The sequence below is a fragment of the Manis javanica genome, chromosome 1 (assembly GCF_040802235.1).
Source record: "Manis javanica isolate MJ-LG chromosome 1, MJ_LKY, whole genome shotgun sequence".
In the NCBI taxonomy this organism is placed as follows: domain Eukaryota; kingdom Metazoa; phylum Chordata; class Mammalia; order Pholidota; family Manidae; genus Manis; species Manis javanica.
In genome coordinates this window covers 151,984,404-152,009,572 of record NC_133156.1, presented here as the reverse complement: position 1 = coordinate 152,009,572, position 25,169 = coordinate 151,984,404, and the positions used below count along the sequence as shown (strand labels likewise).

Below are 25,169 nucleotides of genomic sequence, written 5' to 3'. Positions count from 1 at the left end.
GAAACAATAGCTTCTATCTTTAGAATACACTTACTAAGAGGCAGCAGTGTATCTTAGCGTGAAAACAGACATATGTAACCGCCGTCAGTTTTTGGTGTAAGCAGAGGGGACAGTGCGTGTGTGCGCCCTACAGACATCAAAAACGGTCATGTACGGAGACATGACCTTACTGGGCATGCATAAGCTTTCCTAAGAGCTGGTGGCGGAGAAGCGCCTGTCTTAGCCAGAGCTTTCCCATCCTGCCTTTTGAGCTCTGGCTCAGGAAGTGGTCAGACCTGATGGTCAACCTTTGACTTCCCTCTGGGGAGGCCAGGTGCTGTGCTCTGTTCGCTGCCTGGGCACGGGCGAGCCTCTGCCAGCATGGACAGGCTGGTGCGGCACACCCGTCCTGGATGGTTCACTCACTTTCACGTGGCACGTCCCAAGGCTCTGGGCACCAGAATTCCTCACCAGAACAGGTGTCTGCCCCTAAGTCATCCTACAGAATGGGGAGCCTTGTGAGATGTGTTTGAAGGTTTTTTGGTCTGTGTGAGATTTCATGCAAATGTGTTGAGTTTTTTCACCTAAATTGCAGAGATGTCTAATATTGAGGGATTTGATGTGGTCAAAAAATACCTTTCTAGTATGCAGTTCTAAAGCAGAAAAAGTAAGGCCTTCAAAGGAGAGAGAGGCAGTGGGGCTATAGGAGGCGTTCAGAGCTGGTCTTGCTGGACTTCAGGGCTTGGGGAAGCCCCACTGACACCTGGTACTGGTCCTCATTCCTTATGGTGGACCCGGCTGTCAGCACCAGGAGGAGGAGGATGAAGTGAGGAGTGGGGCTCACCCTTCCTTTCTGGATTCCCATTGATGCTGACCTGGGGGAGGCTGTCCCAGGAGGTGGCCAGGTCTGCGTGCCTCCTGCTGGCAGAGAGGGCTCAGTGCACTGGTGCTTCCCCTGCAGACACTGGCCTCCTGTCCATCCCACAGCGTGGGCATTGTGTCACCATGACCCTCGTCACACAGCTGGCCTTTAACAGCACTGCCTGTGACATGAGACAATGTGTCACTCAGCTTAGAGATTCCCTCTGCTTTTTATTTTTCTTAATAGACCTTATTTTTAGAGCAGTTTTAGGTTCACAGCAAAATTGAGAGGGAAGTGCAGAGATTTCCCATGTGCCCCTGCCTGATGGGCACAGCCTCCACCGTTACCAGCATCTCCGCCAGACAGGACATTTTTTGCAGCCGGTGACTTTACCTTAGGTCACTGTCACCCAAAGTCCATGCTTTACCTTAGGGTTCAGTCCTGGTGTTGTAGGTTCCGTGGATATGGACAAATGTTTAACAACATATCTCCATCATTGTAATATCCTATAGGATAGTTGCACTGCTCTAAAAATCCTCATATGGTCGATCCCTCCCTCCCGTCAGCCCCTGGCAACCACTGACCTTTTTACTGTCTCCGTAGCTTCGGCTTTTCCAAAATGTCATGGAGTTGGAGCCGTGTACTATACTATGTGGCCTCTTCGTATTGGTTTCTCTCACTTAGTGGCGTGTGCTTGAGTTCCTTCATGTCTTCTCATGGCTTGATAGCGTATGTCTTTTCAGTGCTCAGTAGTATCCGCTGGTCTGAGTGTCCTGTCACCCATTCACCTGCTGATGTGTTTCTGAGTTTTGGCATGTGGGGGGAGGGCCCCTGACCGTGTTCGCTGCTCTGAGCAGGCTGAGTGTCGGAAAGGCTCCCTGCAAGCAGAAAAAACATTCTAGTGAGACAGAGTAAAGATTGAAATCCTTGCCTAATATCAAATTGAGCAAAACATAAGCATTTGGCAAATGCCATGATTGCAAAGCTGTGCAAACAGAAGAGTTGCTTTGAAATCTGAAGCATGGCCCAGATGTTTGGGCATATTTCCACTGGGCTGTCCCCTCGGCGTGGCTGACTGCATACCTCCTAGATGGTCTGGCCTGTCCCGAGGGCTTGCCTCTGCCTGTTCACTGTGCACACCTGAGTGTGAAGAAGGAATGCCACGGGCCGGCTGGTCAGAGAGGCTTGTGTGAGGTGAGCATGTCAGGGTCACTGTCAAAATACTCATTCATTAGACCGATTGAATCAAAGCTCTTTGGAGCTCTGGATTTTGGAATTTGTGGGCTAAAGGATGTCAGACAACTGTTGTTTGCTCTTGTGGGATGTTTTGGTTCAGAGTCAGGGTGAATGTGATCAGATTCTGATAGGGATCTTAATGTGTGCCGACTCTCGGGCAGCATTTCTTTTTTTCACTCAGTGAGGTCGGTGGCCAGAAGCTAGTCCAGATGCCAACCTGTTCAGGTGATGCCATCCAGTCTAAAGAGAAAGTATGAAAGATGAGCCCCAGTTAGCTTAGCCTGAGGCCAGCCCTTGGCTCAAAGGCGGAGAATAGCTTTAGAAGACAGAGGATTCGGGAGCCAGACCAAGTGGGATTTCTTGCCTCCTGTCGGTACAGCCAAGTGGATTAAATATACAGTGAAAATTTGACTTCAGAACTTCTCTGGGAACATCCTTATTTAAAGCCGCTGTTCCAGAACAGATCAAGGCACTCATCTGACTAGGAATAAAGATGGGAAAGTGAGTTGACTCTCCATTCTCAGAACAGCGGCCATGAGCGCAGCGTGCACTTGGAGACGTGTTCAGGACAGGCACTCCCGTCCCCGCCTGGAGGGGCATGTCTTGGTGTCCTCGTGAATACCTTTCTAAGCTGTCGCCTGTGCATGGTAAATAGTGGCAGCTGCAGAGTCTTGCAAGGGCCAAGGGCCAAGGGCATTATTTGGAATTGAGAGAGAATTGTTCCCTACAGCATCCTGATGTGAACTTGACGTTTATTTCCCCTTTCCCTGAACTGGTGAGGGCTGTGGTTGGAAAGAGACAAACAGTCCTCAGCTGAGCCTGCTTGCAGGCCTAGTGGAGAGCCACAGCAGCCCAGGGCTTGCTTCCCTTTAACTGTCCTGAGCAGTGCTTGGATTTATAATCACTTTGCTCTTTCATTCTTGCAGCTTCTTGCAGTGGTGACTGGACAAGAGAAATACAAGTTAGTATGGATCTGTTTCCACGCCTAAAAGGAGAGGGGCCCACATGGCAGAAACTGACCCCATGGGGCCCGTTGCCAAGCAGAAAGCACTCCCCCATCACTCCTGTTGTTTTTAACCTTTGCCTTTATCCACCATCCCCCCTTTTAAAATGTGCTGCCTCGTGGAAGCCCAGCCAGAGCCAGGTGAGTGTGGCTGGCTCTCCCAGACCTGGCCTGCCCTCCTGTCCTGACATGCTGGCCGTCCCCTTCTTCCCCTTTTCCTGCTTGGAGCTTTCTCCAACCAGACTAAGACATTTCTGTCCCCTTGGATGAGAGAAAGCTGATAATAATGTTGGTCGTTTCCCTGATTTGGGATTGAGAAACCTCCCCCTGACGGCATGTGAAGGCCGTGTCTGCGAGTGCCACACTGGAGTCCCCAACTGGAGCAGCTTCCATTTTAAATCATCAGTGAGCTCTGCGTCAGCCTAGCCTGGATCCCAGTCCCTGGAATGGGGAAAGGCTTTTTGTGCTAACTTGGATTCCGTTGGCCAGCTACCCCCCAGGCAGGATGCTAGGAGGGGAAAGCAGCCCTCTGGCTGCCAGCTCGGAGCTTCACAGGCAGCTGGGAGTGCTGTGCACAACCTCTGTGTCCCACACAGTGAAGTAACACAGCCTTGGGATTGCACACCTGTAAGTGAGTTTGTTCTGCATTATTTGAATGAGATGTATTATCCCTTACGACCTGAGGACATGACCCTGCGGTCCTTGCTGCCTCCCTGACTCTCATTCCTACTTACACTAGGTGGTCGAGCTGCATCTCCCACACTCCCTCCTCTCCCCTACCTGGCAAACTTCTGCACATCTTCCGAAGCCTGAAATACCACCCGCTCTGTGCACCCTCCTTTGACCGTCAGGCCGTTGAGCTGTTTGCATGTCTACTGCCTACCAACCCTTCACCATGGTCTCCATAAAGGCACCACGCCATATGGCCCCTCTCACGGGTTTTTGGTGAGGGCTAGAAGGCATGCTGTCCCCATCCCCACCCCATAGTGTGTCTGTGGGTTAGAGGCGGCCACTCCCTGATGTCCATCAGCCCTGCTGCCCTGCCTGAGTGGCTGTTTTTGGAGGGTGGCCGTGTGGGGAGGGTGCACGTGAGGACCCCAAGGAGAGGGTTGCATCCACTTGTTTGCACAGTTGAGGGGCCTCCTGGGCTGCTGAGGAGGGCCAGGCCCTCACCCTTTCTTAGTGCCTCTGAGGCAGCTCACAGAGCACAAAACATTGTTTCCTGAAAGCAGAATGACTCCAGGTGTGCATGGCTCACACCCCACCAGCGAGTCCTAGCTGTCTCTGTGCTGCTTTCTGACCCACGGCCAGTTTCCATGCTAAAGAAGAGGTTATTCTGACTGTGGGATCCACATGTGTTATCTGGAAGCAGTTTAGGCCTATCCCAACCTAACCAAAACATCTAAGACCTCTGCTTACCAGGTCATCAGAATCTGTTATGGATTCAGCTCTTTAATACCCAATATGTGCTCTTACTACTCCTATAAAATTATTGGTACTTCTCTGCTGTAAAATGTCAACTCAGAGGCACATACTGCAGGTGAGTAAGCAGAACCATGCACAGTAAGTTATTTCTGGAGGAAAGTCAAGCTCTCGAGGCATTGTGCTTTGATGGGCATATGTGGACAGGTGGAGTGGTCCACGAGGGTGCCCAGTGACCTTGGACTTTGGTGCCAGACCCAATTCAAATCCCTGCCCTACTCTGTAGGGTCTGTGTGAGCCTATACACTTTCTAAAGCTTTCTGAACTGCACACCCTTCATCTGTAAAACGAGGTTTTAAAATGAGAATTAGAATGTACATAAAGCATCTAAGATTGTTTCACAGGAGCTCAAAAATGGCTGCTATCAATGATGTTATAGCAATGTAAGTAATGATTATTCCTGATCAGTTTTAACAACAGGAAATAGTACTCATGAAAGCGACTTCAGGACACATGAGTCACCAGGTCCATGAACACATCCCTCAAGAGCTTCTGCACTGTTCTTTGCATTCTCTGAGGGGTGCAGTCAGTAGTGGACCTCAAACCTTACATCCTCAGATTTGCTTTTTAATCAAACTGTTCTCATCAAAACTCCATCCCTTTACTATCTTGCCTTAATTTAGTAAATTGGTAGAGCAAGTGTAGCATGCAAATTGCCTCTTCTTCTCACTCCAGAACATCATTTATTGCCAAAGCCAGCATGGATTGGAAGCATTTGAAGTGGAAATGAGTTGAGTCAGGACATACATTTGTCATATTTTGAGTATCTTCTTACAGTATTTTAAACATTAGATGATGTTAGGGGTGGAATAGATTTGGTAAATATGAAAAATGTGTAGCAAAGGCCACCGTTGGCCCCCTGCATGCAATTCAAAGACAGAGTTCTAGAGTGGAGAGTGTCACTTCCAGTGACCCTTATGAACATTGGAAGAGACGTGTAAGTATGGGACTTCTGCCATGCTGACATCACACACTGGCCACGAAAATCCCCAAGTCCTGCCCAAATTCTAGTGGGTGACCACTGCTTACACATGAGTCCTGGTGTGGCCAGGATCCCAAGGCTCCTGTGAAGTGGAGAGGGATTTTCTGGCGCATCTCAGATCTGATTATCAGTCCTAAGGATCCAGCACCAGAGCAAATACAGCATTTCTAGGAATGGATGGCTCTCTAAAAAAAATTACCTTGACAGCTGGAAGGTACAGCAGGGAAAGAAAGGGAGAGGTGAGGAGAAGAGTATAAGGGAGAGACAGACAGACAGACAAAATACCTGGTGTGGCTTCTGAGAGCCTGAGATCCCCAAATAATAGCCACCCCTCCACCTTTTTTTAGCAGAACTTTGTATGTCGTGCATATCCTGTCAAAGCCTTAAGTCCAGATCTTCCCCTGTAAACCCAACCAAGCAGGGGGAGGCAAAGCCAAGCCCAGAAAGGGCTCCCAAGAGCAGCCTGGCAGCTGGAAGGGCTGAGGACGCTGAGCTGAGAAGCAGGGGTGCTTCTTGCCTCTGAGTTGAGCCTAAGTCAGCCAATAAAATTGTTAGTCTTAAGGAAGCTTAGATTTCTAAGTAAGGCTATAAATAATTTCACAAGTAGGGCCTGTGCTGTAGAATAGTATGTGCTGATTTTTGAGAACTACTGCAAGAATGAGTTTGCTGAATGAGTGAATTCGCAGGGGTGGCTGGTCAGATGAGGAAGGATGGGCCAACACAGAAATGGCCTTTTAGAAAGATGCATTGACTGAGCACAAAGGGTGCCCATCTAAGTGATTTCCTTCATTAAGGGGCAGACTAGCAGCTCATTCTTTGGTTTTTCAGCAGAATTCAAATGAGGGCCCTCTCCAACTTGGAAATCAGGCCTCTGGTGTCTGCCTCTCTCACCACATTAGGATATGGGCAGACAGCTTTTCTGCCATCAATTAAAGTTCTGTGCACAATGTTAAGATGAGACCAAGAGGTGGCTTTCCCTGGCTAGATTGGAATTTACTGAGAGTAGGCAGACATCATAAAAAGCTAAGTATGGAATGTGGGCATGGCTGTTAAGCTATGTTGCAGAGGGATTTTCCTGTGCTGTGTCAAGTCTTTATCATCCTGCCCCCACGGTTGTTCCATTAAAATGTTGGAGCAGAGGCAGCAGGGGATTTGTGGGTGGCCTGCTTCCTCCAGCCACACATGGGCTCCTGGGATGTGCCCGAGAGGGAGGCCTTGGTTTCCCCAGATGGCGCTAGGATCAGAAAGGGGAAGTGTGTGCCTCTGAGGTGGAGGGAAGAGCCAGGCGCCGTCAGGACCCTCTGGCTCACCAGGGCTTGGCCTAGAGGTTGTGGGTGTTGGAGCACACCTGTAAAGCAGGTGAGCAAGAGAAAGATGTGGTGAGGAAGAGATCTGTGAGACTCAGCTGTGGGCTCTGCATTTTCTCCATGAGTGGGGATTTGTATGAATAAAAGATCACACATGCATACACACACCACCCCAAAGAATGTTCATGTTCAAGAACACTTAAAAAAATTAGCCACCCAAGTGCATTTCTGCTAATAATCTGTAGCCCCCAATCCCTCACCACCTCTCTCTTGTCTACTGAAATGAACATGGTTGTTTTATTTAAAAATAAGTAATTCATAGTCCTGCTGAGGATTATAGCCAACCTACAGCCTGGGAGGAGTTTAGGCATATGGCTGCAGGGCCCCTTCATTTGGACATAACGGAGTGCCTTTTCTGCAGCAGGGGGTGTGTAAATACATCAAGTGGCGTGGCAGGGATGCATCCAGTGAGATAGTTCCATGCACACTCCAAGGCCATCTGTGTACGTGAGAGGAGGCAAGGGTCAGGACTGGGCGGGAGGGTCTCATGGGGGTGTCACCTCATCTTCCTTAGGGGTTGGAGGGGGTACATGTGACAGACACTGCCCAGAAGGTTCCTGACCAACTACACTTCAGGGGGAGGGTGAGACCAGTCAGGGCAAGCATGAAGCCCTGCTGTGGTGGCTTGGCCTGGCAGAAGTGAGACCACACTGGGCCTGTCTTTCTTTTTAATACTCTCCATGAAGAATATTATAAGTGGTGGTGAGTGGGGCATAAAATTTAAGTCTGGACAAAGCATCTGTAGCATGGCCTGACTAACTGTGCATCTGCGCCTGGGCTAGTAGCCTCTGGATGCCCAGGGGTTTCCATGTGGTTCTGCTGGACATGAGCATGACGCCTGTGCCCCACCTTCCTGCACGTGGCCCTAAAGTTCAGACAAGATAGTGGGCGTGAAGACATTGATCTTTTCACCTGCTTTTCATATTATTAGTAGCTGTTATTTTAAGTCCCCAAATAGCTCAACATGCTAATCTTTTAGCTTTTTAAAGTCTACATTTTATCTTCTTAAGGTAGTTTTTAGTATAGTCACAAAATCCTGCAACGACCACCACTATCTAATTCCAGAGCATTTTTGTCACCTCAGAAAGAGACTTCATACCTGATAGCAGTTGCTCTGTATTCCCCTGCCCTGGCCCCTGTAAGCCACTAATCTGCTTTGTCTCTATGAATTTGTCCATTCTGAACATTTCATGTAAATTAAATTAGAAAATATGTGGCCTTTTGTGTCTAACTTCTTTTGTTTAACATGGTATTTTCTAAGTTGGTCTTGGTTCTCACATATGTGAGCACTTCCTTCTTTCTGCAGCTGAATTATAATGTGTTACACGGATTCACCACATTTGTTTATCCTTCTGTCAGATGAACACTTGGGTGGGTCTCAGTTTTTGACTATTGTGGATGCCTGGCTACAAACATTCATGTGCTTTTGTGTGTGGACACAGGTTTTTACTCATCTAGGAGAGGAACTCTGCTTAACCTTCTGAGGACCTGCCAGGCTGTTGTTCAAGGTGGTGCCACATTGTAATTTCCACCAGCAGAGTAGGAGGGTTCCAGTGTCTCCACAACCTTGTCAACATTCATTATTGTCTGTATTTATGGTTGTAGCCATTCTTGTGGGTGTGATGTGGGTTTCATTAATCTTTTAGATTTCAAAATAGTGAAGGTTACAGTCACCAACCTTGGAAAGAAAATTGTGCTGATGATCTGTCAACTAATATCTATAAAGTGCTAATAAATTATTTGAAGATAGTATTTTAAGAAGGCAGAGTTGGTCCTTTATCCTGGAATTCCTTGCCAGAAGCTGTTGCCAGTAGTAAAGGAGATGGACAAGACAGCACTATATGAGCACCAGAGAGTCCTAAGGAGCAGAGGGGTGTATGTACGGGAACAGAGCCTGGCTAGAACTCTGCTTCCAGGCTGAGGAGTGGTGTTTCATCCCCTGCCATGCAGCACACTTCGGCATCTCATCTCTGGCAGGCAGCAGTTGAGATGTCGCTTCCCCAAACCCTCCTCCCATTTCTGAATAGTAATGACTAATACTGGAAAATGCAATCACACACTTTGGCAAGAAGTCTACTCTGGGACAGGACTTCAGCTTTCATTAAGACATGTTTTTGTAATATGTATGGTTTTGTGTCTTGCTTTTTCTAGGGGCTGGAAGGAGGATGTGATGACTTACCAGGCCCTAGAGGATGGCCACATTTCCTCTGCAGTGCTCTGAAACAGTGTGCTAGTCTTTAACTTTGTCTGACGACTAGAGCCTCCCTCATCCCTCTAGCTGGCATTGCAGGAGTCAGGCTGGGTTGGTGTACACAGAGCAAGCCAAGAAATCGTAGCATCTTGGAATGGAAGCAAGTCTCAGGGACCACCTACTCTGTTTGCTTTCTTGGTGTCCACCTAGCCCTGCCCTCAGGCCCTTTGCCACATTCCCCCGAAGTGTCTCTTGCATGTTTCCAGAGGCAGCCCCTTGTATTCTCTACTCCGATTACTGGAAGGTTCTTTCTATGTGAATTCCAAGTCGGCTTCTAACCTCCACCCGGAGGCCTGGGCTCCATCCTTTGGGCTTCTCTGCACACGTTTGTCCCACTCTTTCACACAATGGCCCTTGGTTTAAAGTACTTACCACCAGGCATCACCCCCATCCTGACTAATCTGATCTCCTGGCTGGACCTCCCCGCCTGTTTCTTCCTCCACCCCTCTGAGTTTCGGCAGACCACCAGCCTAGAGCAGTGCGCCAACAACCATTCTCGCACCTGCCCTCCTGTTACCGCCACAGACTGTGGTGCTGATCTGAACGTGGACCTCATAGGCTTTCATTCCACACTGCTGCTGGTAGAAAGCCCCTGGAGGGTGAAAAGGATCTGTGGTGTTTAGATTAGAAATGAATAGTGTTTACACTTTATTTATTTATTTATTTTTATACTTTTAAAATCTTTTTTACTAGATGTAAATGAATTTTCCATTCCCTCTTCTGTTTTCCAAAATATGTGAAAGAATAGATTTCAGTACACTTTATTTTTAACAGAACAGTTGACCCTCGAACAACATGGGGGTTGGGGTGCCAACCCCCTTATGCAGTTGAAAATCCACGTGTAACTTTGACCTGCCCAAAAAACTTAACTATTAATAGACTACTATTGGCCAGAAGCCTTACTGATAACATAAACAGTTGATTAACATATTTTGTCTGTTTTATATTATATACTGTATTCTTAAAATAAGGTAGAGAAAGTGCTTTTTTCAAGTTCTTGCAAACCTCCAAAACTTTTTCTAATATACTTATTGAAAAAAACCCACACGTGAGTGGACTCGTGCAGTTTGAACCCGTGTTGTTCAAGGGTCAGCTGTATATTCACTGTGAGGCATATTATAAATAAAAGTCTGTAGAAGGTGCATGGACAGTACGAGGGCCGATAATACAGCAAACACCAGCGTAAGAGCACCGGGACCTGGAGGCCCTTTGGGCAGCTCTTCCTGTTCTTTTAATTTCTCCTCTTCTTTACAGTGGTAAGAAGCATGTAGTGTCTCTAAATAGTTTACATTGTTTTATGTAGCTATGCCTCATGCTGAACATTATATACTTAGAATCATTAAGTGTCTGCAACTTTCTTCCTCCACCCAGCAAAGTATCAGGCATGTGGACAGGTGTGGATAGTCATTCATTTTTCCTACAGGACAGTGTTCTGTGATTTGAGTATATCACACATTATCTACTGCAAGTGGTGGGCATTCGGTTGCCTCTGTGTTTTGCTGCACACATGGAAGTGCACTCCTGCTCTAGAGAACACTGGGCCAGGTTCCTCGGAACCAAAGAGCTGGGCCATTGAGGCATGCTTTCCGCTCCAGGAAGTGGTGACACATATTTTTTCCTGCATCTTAGCCAGCACTTGCTTTTGTCAGACTTTTCAATTTGTGCCAGCTGGTGGGTATAAAATGGCAATCTCTGTTGTATCTTTTCATGTGTTTCTGTACCCTTTGCGTTTGTCTTTTATACCATGCCTGTTGGAAACATTTGTCTCTCCCTTGAAAATAGTATTTATCTAGTGTTTACTCTGCTGTCACTGTTCTAAGTGGATTTCCCGGTGAAGTAAGCTTCCGTACAGTGGGCAGAACCTGTGGGGCAGGCAGGGTGTCTGGCTCCGTGCCCGGAGGGTCAGAGCTGTGCCCGGATGGCAGCTGGCACTGCCTCTCAAGTGTGCTCCTCAGCACAGCGCTGCTTCGCTGCCAGGATAGCTGTACGTTCCGGGTGCCAAGCCCTCATTTCTGAAATGGGTTGTAAATACCTTCCTCCAGTCTGTGGATTGTCTTTTTTCCTTTCTTTCTAGTGTCCTTTGATGAACAGAAGTTCTTTAAAATTTTAATGTTGAACTGAACATGTTTTCTTTTATGTTCAGTGTTTTGTATCTTATTTTTAAAATCTTTTCCTACCCTGGAGCCTTCTATTAACTTCTAAAAGTTTCAGTTTTGCTTTTCGTGTTTAAGACTTTAATGTGGCTAGAAATAATTTTTGTACATGGTACGAGGTAAAGGTCTGTTTTTTCCCGTATAGATAACCCAGTTTTGCCAACACCGTTTGTTAAGGGCCTAGGCTCTCCCTGCCGATCCACAGCACACACTCATGTCAAGTCGTCTGTGTGGTGCTGGTTCTGGACTGGCTCAGTTCCCTCCACCTATTCATCCCTAATTACTATAACTTACTTAGAGCCTAGATATCTAGTAGATGCGGACTTTTCTGTTCCATTTAAGTTTGAATTGGTTTGTCCACTACTTCAAAATCCTGCTGAAATTTACCTTGGAAATGCATTCCAACTATATATCAATTGGAGAGAAAATTTCAGCTTTGCTGAATCTTCTTCCTACTCAAAAACACTATTTCTTTCAACTCATGTAGGTAAGTTCATAATATTCTCCACAAAGGGAATGCACATTTTGGTTAAATTTACTCCTAGTACATTTATAATAGCAACAAAAAAGAAGTCTTTAAAAAATTATGTACTCTGCTTGTTGGCTCTGTTTAGAAAAAACAGTTGGCCTCTGTATATTGGTGGTCGAATCCAGTCAACTTCCCAGATTCTTATTAATTCCAATATTTCTGGGTGGTTTTGGGTTTCTACATAGATAATCATATCATCTGGAAGGGCCTGTAGTTGGGTTTCTCCCCTTCCAGCCTGTGTCCCTGCTCTCTCAGAGCAGTGGTGGACAGAATCCCACACAAGCTGCCGTGCCTTGTTCTTGATCTCAAAGGCACTGTGTTCAAGATTCCCCACGAAGAATGATGTTTATTCATTGTGGGAGTTTTGTTGATACTCTTTTTCATGTAAAGGAGAATCTCTTTTGTTTCACTTTACTAAGCTTATTTAAAATTAAAAGTCAGCTTTGAGTTTTAGCACATGAGTTCTCTATAACTTTTGAAGACAGAAGAAGTAGCTTTTCTCTTTCAATCTTCAGTGTGCCAAACGAGTAATTGTTCTAATGTCAACCAGCCGTATATTCCTGGAATATCCAAGTAGCCACAAAGTGTTATGATTTCTTACACATTGATGAGTCAGTTGGTGAGTCTTGCATGTAGCAGACTGGCTTTCAGTGCCACCAGCATAGTTCCCATTCTTGTTTTCACTAGGGGGTTGCCCATTAGAGCCCAGAAGGCTCTTTCTCACAAGGCTCCCACTGCGAACAAGGCTTCACAGCCTACCCTGTGCAAACATCAAACGGCCCAGTGGAAACCGCCCACTACTGGCTTTGGTGCTCGCTTCCCAAGGTCCTGTTGCTGCTCGCATTGGCTTTTCCCTGATCCTGCCTTTGGTGTCAGCTCTGTGATGTGGTTCTTTTTCTTGTGATGATGGATACTTTCAAGCATGCAGTAGTGGGGGGTCTGGCATAATGGCCTGTGCAGCCAGGGCCCAGGGTCTGCAGCTATAATCATTTGCCAGTCTAATTTCTTATCTCCTACCACTTTGTTTCTGGAAATCTTTTAAAGCAAATTCCAAACACATATTACTTCATCTATAAATTCTTCAGTATGCATCTCCAACAGATGAAGTGCTAAAAAAACCATAACCACAATATCATTATCACATCTTTCAAGGTGAATAGTAATTCCCTAGTATCGGCCCATGGGCAGACTTCCCTGGTGGTCTCTGAAGGGCCTGTTCGTGGTTTTCTTGTTTAGAATAAGATGCACTTAGGGCTGGAGTGTGTCTCTTCCATTTCTTGTCACCTCTAGCAGCTCCCTCTGCCTCTCCATGCCATGATGAAAAGACCTCGCCGTCTGCCCTGTGTCCCCACAGACTTGATGTTGCTGGCTCCGTCCTCATGTTACTGATCATGGTCCTCCACCCCAGGGATCTTTGGGAACTGGTTTGATTGATCTGTTTGTTTGCTGGTTTGTTTTTTCCACTGCTTCACAGGTGTTGCTGTGTGTCCCAACAGTCTGTGCCCTTCCTAGCAGAGCATTCCAGTCGCTTCAGGGCAGAGGTCGCCCGGGATGCGCAGCCCCCATCTGCTGGGGATGCGACTGCTCAGTTCAGCTCTGGGCGGCACGTGGCCCTGCCCTCTGGCAACAAGGCTCTCCTCATCCCCAAACCTGTGTGCATACAGACCAGGGAGACTCAGGATCACTTTGGTGGCAGGATGTGACAGTACCCAACGTGAGCATTAGGTGTTGCCCAGAGGTGGAAATGTGCCAGCATCAAAGGTGTGAGCCCTCAGGTCACTTCTGAACCCTGGAACCCGGGATGGTGAGCTCGGCTGTCCTCTCGCGGGGTGCCGCTGTGGGGGCCTCAGCCAGCCCAGCCTGCTGCCTGCCTTGCTGCTGTCCTCATGTGTGCACAGAGGCCACCTTGCTGGCACAGTGACCGGGAACCCCCATCCCCCATTTCTCCTGGTGAGACTTCTCTCCTCTTCCTCTTCACCTTCTCTCCTCACCAAACGTTGCTCCTCCCACTGCATTTCATTTTCTTTCATATGCACCTCTGCACATGCTCACCATTCTCCACGCCTCCGTTCTCTCCTGGTGTCCCCAGTTCCTAGGCCCCGTCACCAACTGACCCCACCAAGCACAGTACCTTGGACTGTCTCTAAATCTCTCCATCTGAGAACTAGCCTGAACAGTTCTGAGCAAAGGTTAACTCATGGCATCAAGGGCTTTTGCACTGAGAACAGGTCCCCTTGAGGAATACTTCTGGTCCCAAAGACTGGGTTCTTCACTAGCAGCTTCACAGTGGATGCAAACCCCTGGAGTCTTTGCTCTGAGAGGGGAATGACTCCAGGGTGAGCGGGAACCATGCCCGTGCCCCCTTCTGCAGCCCCACGTTCCTCAGGCATTTTCCGGGTCGACAGCCAGCCAGAGCCCAGAGCTGGCATGCCAAACCAGCACAGGAAGCCTCAGCGTGGGGCTTGGACACTGCCAAGGGCAGGCGAAGGCAGCGCTTGGCTTGAGGTCACCAAGAAGCAAAAAAGTGGAGAGGTGGGGCATGGGCGGGAGCCTGACCGACGGAGGCTGTGGGCTCCTCCTGCCCTTGGCTGGCTGCACCTCCCACCACCCTCCCTCTGACTCCCCGTCTTTGGGCAGCTCTGTATGCAGTGTCTGGTGTCCAGCTGAAGAAGGAAGCTACATGGAAGGGGATGCTTTCCGAAGTCTCGCTGGAGAACCCATTACCTTTGGGTCCAGATAATTCACATCATTTTTCAACAGGTTCTTGGACCACCAGTCACTGAGCTAGGAACTGGAAAGGCAACACCGTAAGGGGACAGCATTCCCAGCCCTTCAGGCACGTTTAATTGCATCTAGATGAAGCAATGGCTAGAACATAAAAAGCTGCATATGTGATGCTTGCATGCAGTGTTTCCTGGTGAGCAGAGTGCCCGCCTCCTCCCGCGCTGGCTGGTGTGGTGCTGAGGGAAAGTGCTGGAAGGGGCACCTTCTGCCCAGTTTCTGACGTGCTGGAACCTGTGCTGAGTCTCCCCAAGGTGGGTTCTGCAGGAAGAACACGGCCTCTCCTCAGTTCTGGCTTACATTTCAAATGCTGCTGCAAAACTGAAGGAAAAGAGCGAATTTCTGCTTCTTCCTTTCTCCTCTGCCCACTGCCTTTCTCTGTTTCTCATGCTGGCATAGCTCGAAAGTACCCATGACTATTACTCTGTAGATTTTCTTGAAGTCACATATGTTCTGTATATTATTGATCTAAATAAGCATTCTGTCTTCCTCGCAGACGTTAGGAGAACAGGGGGTGTGTCAGCCCCGCATTGCTGCATCTCTCTTGTCTCACCCAGAGCCTGGCAAGAGGTACCCAGTCAGTGGGCAGATGGGTGATGATATTTCAAATATGTAGATACACAAATAGACCATCATTCCCAAGCCCCTAAAGAGGGGTGTGTGTGCGTGCACGTGTGCACACTCCCCAGCTCCCTTAATAGGCAGTGGTAAGGGGAAGTCCTCCGGGAAGGGGCACTCGTCCCTGTGGTGCTAACCCCTTGTGCAGTGCCTTACACGGAGTGTCCCAGTAAATATATGTTGGGTAGAGGTTGTGCCCCACATGGAAAGCCAGCTTTGTAGTATCTGCTGTTGACTTTGGGTCCAAATCCGAAAAGGACTACTCAGCTTTTCTCTTGAGCACAGGAACGTGCTTCCCAGGACACCCCAAAGATAGCCTGAAAGGCCACTTCTCCCCCCACCTTGGCACCCTGTCTGTGTCCCTGCCCCTAGGGATGCTGGTGTTTGGGCTCCTGACATCGAAACCCAGACTACAGCACCACCCTTGCCCGTGGCTTGGCCTCAGGGGCTCTCATCTGTCTTCGGGTGACAGTCTCCAAACCCTCTGTCCTGCCTTCCCTGCATCTGTTCTATCTCCTCCTTTTGCATCATAAAGCAACTGATTTGAGGGTGAGAAGAGAGATCCACAAAGGCCAGGGACCTTACCAGGACTTGCATGGACTCCCTGCCTCAGGCTCGTCCCCCAGAAACCTCAGGTCTCCTCCAGGTTCTTTGGCCCCTGACTTAAAGGAGAATTGCAAATTCAGCCCCACTGACTCTTTTACGCTCTTCCCAGGTGCCTTTTCCCAGAGACTGGCCATCTTCGATATGCTGCATGTGTTCAGGGGTTCATTTTGTGTATGCCCCTCTCCCTTTCTGAAATGTCTGTTCCCTCAGGGCAGAGACATGTTTTGTCTGTTTCATGTCTGACATGTTAACAGTTCCTAGAACTGTGTGGCACACACTAGGTGGCCCGGCAGATGACCGCACGTACTGACTGGAGGTCTTGAGTCTGCATCAAAGTACTGTGGGAGTCACTGGCCATAGGACGAGTGGGCCCCAGGCTGTGGCCTGCACATGCTGGACTGGCACCCCTTACAGTCTCCCTGCTGCGGGCCCATCCACCCATGGTCATGGTGCCAGCCCAGCCCACTCACCTGCAGTGAGAAGACAGCATGATTTTTGCCAGTTTTCCCATTGCTTCTGTTTGGCGCGTGTCATGGCCAAGGCTGACTGTCCAGCAGTTGCCCTTTGCCTCCAAGAGGGCAGGCCTCACCCAGCACCCTCCTGCAGGCCGACTGCATCCAGCGCCCCCACCTTCTGGCCTCTGCAGATCAGCGAGGGGGCAACCCTGTTGTTCACCGCTCTCCCTCATCACCCCACGCCATCCTGTGAATTCCTGAATCCATTTGCACCAGGCGTTGTGAAGGCTGAGGCTCCCCAGCTGCTTCACTAAATTCCCCACCATCTCTGCCCCCAGTCAGCCCTGCCAAGCGGCAGTGCTGGGGCCTTCCTGGATGGCCCTGGGCCCAAGCAATCAGGAATGGCATGAAGTTCCTTCATGCTGCCTCTGACCCCCTCCTGTTCCCAGCACTGTGTGTGGGACAGAGGGACAGAGCTTTCTGCTGCCCCCAGCCGCACCCCAGGAGCCTCTCTGCTCAGCTTCAGTCAGCCTGGGTGCCCTCCCTAGATTGCTGGGGTGCTGAGGAGGCCAGACTCAGCAGGCAAGTGCCCTCTCACGGGCTGGCGGAGGTGAACAGCGGGCGGGTGCCCTCTTACCTCCAGGCGGGTGCCCTCCTACCTGCTGGCAGAGGTGACCAGCGGGCGGGTGCCCTCCTACCTGCTGGCGGAGGTGACCAGCGGGCGGGTGCCCTCCTACCTGCTGGCGGAGGTGACCAGCGGGCGGGTGCCCTCTCACAGGCTGGCGGAGGTGACCAGCGGGCGGGTGCCCTCTCACGGGCTGGCGGAAGTGAACAGTGGGCGGGTGCCCTCTTACCTGCTGGCGGGTGCCCTCCTACCTACTGGCAGAGGTGACCAGTGGGCGGGTGCCCTCCTACCTGCTGGTGGAGGTGACCAGCAGGTGAGTGCCCTCCTACCTGCTGGCAGAGGTGACCAGCAGGCGGGTCCCCTCTTACCTGCTGGTGGAGATGACCAGCTGGCAGGTGCCCTCTCTCGGCTGGCAGAGGTGACATGGGCCTCACTCTGCCAGGTGGCTCTCAGAGACGCCGGGGCAGGGCGCAGCAGTTCTGTGTTGCCCATCAGAAATCTTGAGCCCTCGGTTTCTCCTGCCTGAATTGGCCCCGTATGCTAGTTGCGTCCTTACAGAGGTGTTCTTGCCATGAAGAAGGAGTGGTCAGAGACTCGGGGGTTCCTCTGAGCTGTTCTGATGCAGTGGACAGAACTGAGCAGAGCCTGGGCAGCCCTGACGCCACTGTGTGCAGGGGCGAGTGCAGCCTGCTGCTCATGTGCCCCTGGATGGTGGCATCGGCTGCGGCCTCAGCCTGGGTCGGTGGATGGGAGGGGACCCAGAGCCTGGCCTTGCTGGAGCCACATACATTCCCCTCTGGTCTGACTCCCTGGCTCTGCCAGGAATGGGGAGCGGCCACAGAGCCTGGGTCATTTCCTGGAAGAGACCTTGTCCAAACCCTGAGCTCGTCTCCCAGGTCTGATGTTGCTGAGGGCTCAGTCTCATCGGCAGCCAGTACCAGGCCTGCACCTCACAGGAAAGGGATGAACTTGCCTGTATTTGTCAAGTTCAGACATTCCCCTGCCTGCAGGTTAAAATTTTACCTTTAAAAATCCCCAGCATGTCCTTGTTGGACCTATTAATATTGCCTCGTATTGCTAAAACACACAATGACCAATATGAGTTGAGCATCCATTAATCCACTGGTTTCTTGCTTTTAAAAACACAAAATTAAACAAATCTAGCCCACTTCTCCATCAGCATGACTTGGGAACAACTTGAGGGCGAGCACATTTTGCAAGATGCAAAGTGAGGCAGCATGTGTACGTTGGATAGTAAGGCACGGGCTCCTGGCCATGGCCTGAACAAGAGTGCCATAACTGGCGGGTCCCTGCAGTGAGCACCCACAGCTCCCCGTGCTCCGAGGGTAGGGACTCGCGTGCGGGAGTGAGGGGCTTCCTGTCACAGTGGAGCAAACCATGCGGGCCCCTTGTTACTGTGAAGGCCGGGCCCAGGGCCCAGCCTGTGAACACGTCTGTGTGTGTGCACATATGTGTGCATGTCTGGGTGTGCATATGTGTGTGTGCTCTCCACAGAATTATCTTCACTCTCAGTATTTCCATTAATGTTGGCTGTAAATCTCACCAAGTAGGAAAAAAAACACCCCCTAACTGAGCTATTTTCTTGTCAAAAGCAACTTTTTCTAAAACTGGTTTCCAGTCTGTTTTTAGGTGACCTTAATTTGGATCTCGCCCTCTCTTAGCTAGATTTAGTTTGCTGCTCGTGTTTCTCCTCTTTCCATATGTGAGTAGCCTAGAAATTGGCTTCACATCCTTGGAAGGGGGATTCAGTTTTTTAATCATAAATCCTTTGAAAAGGAAAGTGCTATTTTGAAAGAGGTTTATGTCCTCTGAAATGATGGTTTTATTATAAAGCTGTTATCAGCTGATTTGAGAAGAGGTTCAAAGTGCCACATCCCTTATATGGCATAACAGTGACATTGTTTACATATTACCATTCATCTAGAGGAGCCCAAAGGGCTTCTACATACAAATGGCCCCACCCAGCCCAAACCAGGTGTTTCTAAGGCAGGAAACACTACTCCTCAGAGTTCAGAATGGGAAGGTAGGCCCAGCCACCTCCCAGCAAAATACCGCTAATATCAGCGAGTTTCCTGCAAAGTGGAAGGGGCAGCAGGAGAACTGGAGAAGGGGACTTTTCACAAAGTCTGGGAAAAAGAAAAAAATAGAAAAGAAGCATACATGTGCTTTTCAGTGCCCCCGATCTTGCTCGGATATGGAACTCAACTGAAGGCAGCTGTGGGCTGTGGACACCCTGTCTCCATGATCACATCACGTTATGGATCTTCCCTAAATTCTTGGGAGAACAAGTACACAACCATGGGGAAGGGAGAAAACCATCAGAATAGAGAGTGAAAGAAGCAAGGAGCCAGCCCCTGAGGAGCAGCTTTTATTGAGAAAAAGGGAAGAAGGGGCTTGAAGCAGAAGCAGCTGAAAGCCGGAGCCCGGGGCTGGGGCGTGATGTGGGTGCAACTTCATCACAGACCAAATTCCTAAACCAGAAGGTGCAGACATCCCAGTTCAGTATGTTATTCCCCATGTGATGAGACCAAGAAGTGCCTTTTTAGACACTTCCAGAAGGCAAGTGTGCGAATGTTAACCCCTCACTGCTGCCAGAGTAGGTGCTGGGCTTGGAAACCGTTCACGAGCTAAAGTGCCATAAATCGCTCCTCAGATCCCTGGATCAGCCAAGATCCAAGCTGAGCTGCTGAAGAGATGATCCCGGGGCCTGGCGACCCCAGTAAGGTGAAGTCTCTCTCTTGTCACGTCACGTCCGCAGCTCTGTCCCACAGGCCATCTGAGGACCCCACTCCTTCCCTCTTCTGCCGAGTGTGCCTTGGTGTGGAAAAAGACATGCACCCCACATTGGCCCTCCAGGCTGGGGAAGAGGGACAGGAAGTAGAACTTCCTTACAAAACACTGTCCAGCTCCTCACAGACTCTTCACCAGCCTGTGATGCCTGGCCACGGCCTCCTGTGTATGAGGCTGGGAAACGGAGACTTCAGCTGGGCGCTGGCGGCCCCAGGGGGAGATAGTCTCTGACAAGGAGCGTGTGGGTGTTGGGGACAGAGAGCTGTCTCTGTCCCCTTCATGACTTGCTCTGCTCAGCTGTTGGCTGTTGGCAGTCTCCCCACTCTGATCTGCTCTCCATCCCTGGAATTTGCTCACTAAACCCATCAGGATTTGTCTCCCCAGTGTATGTCGACTCTGCACCCTCTGGGGGGCCTGCGTCCAAGTCTGGGCCTTTTCTCAGGCTAGATCCGCCACTGTAAAGCCCTGCCTCTCACTGAGGAATGTCAGGATCACCCCATGGGGCTCATAACTCTGGTATCCCTCTTTTGGAAACATGTAGTTGGAACCTGACACATCTGTGAGGTTAGGAGGAGGTGCCTGGAAGCTGTGGACAAGGGATGACCGACATCTCAGAGTCCAAGACTAGTGAGTCTTGGTCCAGGCTCTTCACCCCCACATGCCTGGGAATCTGGAGGCCAAGACCCACACCCCAAATGCCCCAGGCCAGCCGCGGTGTCCACCCATTCCCACGGAAGCTGGTGTGATTTAGGGCCTTGCCTGCAGCATGGTGTAATGGAGGCACCTTTGTCAAAGCCCCCAGCGCATCGGTTCCATAGAAGAAGGAGAGGCTCTGTGTCTGTGTGTGAGCACCCACTCTCTGCAGGGTAGGACATAAAGCCCACGTGAAGATTTGTGTGCTGCATCTGAGTAATGAGCCATGAAATTGACATTTATAAGTTTTAATTATTATTAATGCCTTGCAGGGATAGCTAGTGTTAATTATCACATAGGCATCCCAGATGTTTTCCGTTCCCTTATTCCTTTTCCTCAGTGCCTGAGCCTGTACACGGGTGGGGCACAGCACCCCAGGGGGAGCGCACAGCGTGCGCGTGAACGTGAGGAGCCTCTCTGGGGCAGAGGCGAAGAGGCTGTAGAGACACCGCTGTTTCCTGGGCTGGACAAGAAGGCTTGTTTTGCGGTGCTCTCCCTTGCTGCCTCTGGGCCCTTGTCGTGGGCTAATTAGTTAATCTTAAAAAGGGCTTTGAAGTTGAAAGCCATGTGGAGGTGCCGAGAGTCCCCGTTTCTGAGCATTTCCTAACTGCAGGAACCAGGTTCCAGCTGCCTCTGCCCCCAGCATGTCTCTGGCTTTATCATTTGCCTTTGGAAATGGGTCCTGCATCCTAAAAAGGTCTGCGGCCTCCACGTTTTGCTCTATGAGATGCTGATCTTGGCATTCTGGGGAGGGGGTTAGTGTGAGGACCCACTCCTCTCTTCCCTGCTTCCTCTCACCCCCGCCCTCCTGCCAGCTGGCAGAGCAGACCAGGTGGGGGTAGAGCCTCCAGGCTGTGGCCAGAGCCTTCAAGTGGCCTTCTGTGCTCCAGCGGGGATCAGGCCCCCATGGGGCCATGGGCACCCCCTGCCCCAGCGTCTGCTGCTCCTGGTGGGCTCTGGCCCTCCCCATCCCAGGTGTTCATGCTAGAGCCCCTGCTCTTTCGCACCTCTGTGTGGAGCTGGGCTCAGTGCCCTGTCCCTGGATCTCTGTGAGGCAGGCTGGTTTGGGGCGGTTGCCACATCAAATCTGTCTGTCATTTCTAATGTTCCTGGTCTCTATCCCAACTGAGGCCCCATCACAGGAGAAACCTGAGCTCACTTGAGCTGACAGCATGCACAAGACTCCTACCATGTGGCAGGACTCTCCTGGGTGCTGGGGTGGCCAGGCAAACACTGCTTTCTGGGGCCTTGGTTTAATGGGGTGAGTGCAGTGGCCTGGATGGATTAGAGGCTCCCAGGACAGATGAGGGTCCAACCGGGGGTGCTGCAGGGCCTGAGAAGGGGAAAGGCAGAGGAGAAGCAAGGATCCAGAGGTTCCAGAAGCACATGGTCTCTGTAAGTGCACTGCACCCTCCATAGCTGCGCGCTGGTGTCAGGGAGGAGGTTGGAAGTGTGCCGAGGCCAGCATGCGGATCCTTGATGCCATGCTAAGGAGCTTGGGGACCCTTCCCAAGGGTAGTTGGTAGCTACTGGAAGCTAAGCAGTGTACTGGGCATCCAGCCTCCCTGGGTGCATGGAGGTGGGAGAGACGAGGGCGAAGCGGTGGGAGTAAAGTGTGCAGTGGTCTCTCCTTGGGAGCTGTGGGGACAGGGGGATGGGAGGGTGCAGGCTGATGCTGACGGAAAGGTGGGAGCAGTGGTAACTGAGGCTGCTTGCAGAGCGGTGCTGGGGTGCCCGTGGCCAGGAAGCAGAGGGCAGGGCGTAGAGACAGATGATGGCTCCAGTGAGCCACTGGACCTGCAGCTGAGATGTCCAGCAAGCCGTTCAGCTGAAGCAGGTTCACTTCTCAGAAAGCAATTTGGAAACACAAAGAGAGGCAGGTAGAGCTGGCTGGCCTGGAGGCCTGAGGCCACGGTGCCCAGATGGTGGGCAGGCCCCTTCTGGAGAGCAGTGAGATGGAGGAGGTGGGAAAACATAGTGCTGCACACGGCAGGCCCCAGGGGGCAGGGCCTCACTCCCCTCCTCTGCACTGGAACCGCCCACACCGCACATCGGGCAAGGATTGCGTGGCACACATGAGAGTGGTGCTTATAGGCGGCCCTGTCAGCCAAGCTGGTGAAGCTAGTGATGGCAGGGCAGAGAGGGAGTGCCAGCATCCCCTCCCCACAGGGAGGGTGGGGCGTGCACTCAGGTGGCAGGGCCCCAGACCAAGTGCAGAGTTGGCCGCTCGCCCTCATCAATGATCAATGCAACGATGAGCAGCAGAGCACAGAGCCACAGCTCCTAGAAATTGCTCTTGAGCATTGCCCCCCTGGTCTGGGGGTGCCAGGAAACGAGTCCGTGACTAAGTGATGCTCTCTGTCGAGCACCCAGCTGAGGCCAGTCTCAAGTGGAGAACTGAGTTCTTCCCTGTCCCTCTAACACCTCTGACCTTGACAGGATCTCAGCTGTGCTATGTGGTCCACAGGGAAAATACTCAGGTCCGGAAAATAAGTGTCATATTCAACTTCTAAAGTTGTGATAGACTGAGTTCAAATAAAGCAAGAGAGCTGCTCCGTCTTTCTGTAAATGCAACCCGGCAGACCGTGGCCAGCTTCACTACCTGGGTGCTGTTTGCATTCCGGGTGGCGCGGCTCTGTATTGTGGGCTGCCATGAGGATGTAGGGTGCAGCCCTGGCTTCTACCCGTTAGATGCCAAGAGCACCCCACCTCCCAGCTGTGACAACCAAAAGCATCCTCAGGCATTTCCAAAGTCCCCTGACTGAGAGTCCCTGGGCCTGGGGCTGCTGGGCCCCAGGGTGGCAGTGGAGTTCTGGGGGCCCACAGCCCATGGCCTCTCTCATTCTTTTCTGACTGGGGTTGCACCTACTCCTTTGCCTCGGCATCTAAAATCAGAGCCTGTTACAGTCCTATTGTGCTGGTACAAAGCTAGCCAGGACAAGAGTGAATGGAAGCAAACTGATTTTTTTCTCATTGAGCTCTGCAACAAAAAATCCTCTGGTGTTACTATTTAATTGGTTAGTGGCGGCTGTTTGTCAGTTTGCCAGCATGTTCCCTCTTAACTGCCGTAATTTGACATTGCAGAAACATAAATGCATAATGATCGAGTTGCCAACATGCTATTGAGTCCTTTACAAGGGGCTTTCGATGTACTACTGCTTCAGGCTTTCGTGGTTCTATTGATGGTTTTGAATACTAAAGAAATGCTTGGCACAGGCAGCCTGTGGGAAGAGGTAGCTCCTGTTAGGAGCATGGCAGACACAGGTACAATGGAGTTTTTGTATGGCCTTCCTTGGGCATAGACTTGGCCTTTGGCAAAGCTTCCTCAGTTGAGTAGGTGTTGGCCACCCATACAGAAGAGGAGAAACCCAGGTGGCCACTGGTCTTTGTAGAGAAACCCGAGATATCAGAGGGACCCAAAAAGATACCATAACGTTGGATCGGGGTAGCTCAGTAGACTCCTGACACTGCAAAGCAGGGCTGCCAGTGCTTCTGTTGGAGTCTCAGGGCCAGTCACTGGGTTAGTGATGGCAGACCACTTCTGACAGGATGACAGGAATTTCCCACGATGTTAAGATAATATTAGATTATGCTCTTGAAATTGTACTTGTAGGCTGAACTGTTACATGCATCCACAGATATGTGTCATGGTTGTGGGGTCTGTGACAGCCAGGGACCACTTGTAGGGACTTCGAGGGCACTGGGGACCCACCCTGAGCTGGTCTCCACCTCCCATGGCCAGACTGTGCACCTGGCTGAATGTTACAGGCCTTTGCCCCCAGTTGTGAGGCCATGATTGAGGAGCACACACAACTGTGCAGTTCTGTCCCCCAACCTGAAAACCCCTCTGTGAGTAGCTGTGAAGGTTCAGTGATGAAATGAGGAAGATTTTGTTGGATAATAACCGTTGGAAATCTGGCAGATAGAAATAGCACCAAGGAAGCAGAGGGTGAGAACATTCTGGAGGCAGACACCTGGGTCAAGGAAGGAAGCCGGAGGCCAAGCCCTTGGGCCTCCACTGCAGGGGATGTTCCTGGTGGCTCCCAGGATCGAAATCAAAGGCAGATGCAGCATGAAGCAGATTTACTCAGTGAAGAAGGCATAGAATGCAATGATGCGAAGCCAGCTACCGCACAGGTAGAGCCACCCGGTGGCCTATCCGAGCTCTGGTTGTAAGTGGGAGTGTGTAGGGCCGGGGCAGAACCGTCATGATTTCTCTGGGGAGATTCCCAGAAAAGGAGCCTGCAACTCCAGGGAGCAAATTCCAGAGTAAAGTACCTTTGAAACCGCAATCAGTCAAAGGGAGAAATAAAGTGGGAGAAACCCATTTACTTCCTACAAGCAGCCGCCCCGCATCCCTCGGGACCGGGCTGGGGAGGAAGAGCCCCACCGACCTCTCCGGTCTACGGATGCCCTGGCTCGCCCACGCCATCACCTGTTGATAAGGAGGTGGCTACCCCTGCCCACCCCGTGGAAACACCCATTGCACGGAGGTGCACTAAGGTCCGACGAGGATTCAGGAATATTGCAGTTTCACCCCAGGAGTTTCTCCTTATTAGGTCCCTCACTGGGGTTGCATTATGACTGTAAACTCTTGATATTGTTGGTCATGAGTCTTTATAGGTAAACGAGACTTGAGTGAAGCTAGAAGTCTATTCCCAGTCCCACTGGACCGTGCTGGTTTGGTCCAGTTCTGGGGGGTTCCAGCGGCATCTGCTGACCGGTCTCTGGCCACC

General features: G+C 50.7%; 1 protein-coding gene across 3 annotated transcripts in view; it reads left to right on the top strand.

The window, feature by feature from the left end:
* Positions 1-25,169, top strand: part of SH3RF3 (SH3 domain containing ring finger 3) — a 371,490-nt gene that overhangs the window by 169,407 nt on the left and 176,914 nt on the right. The window lies entirely within an intron of this gene.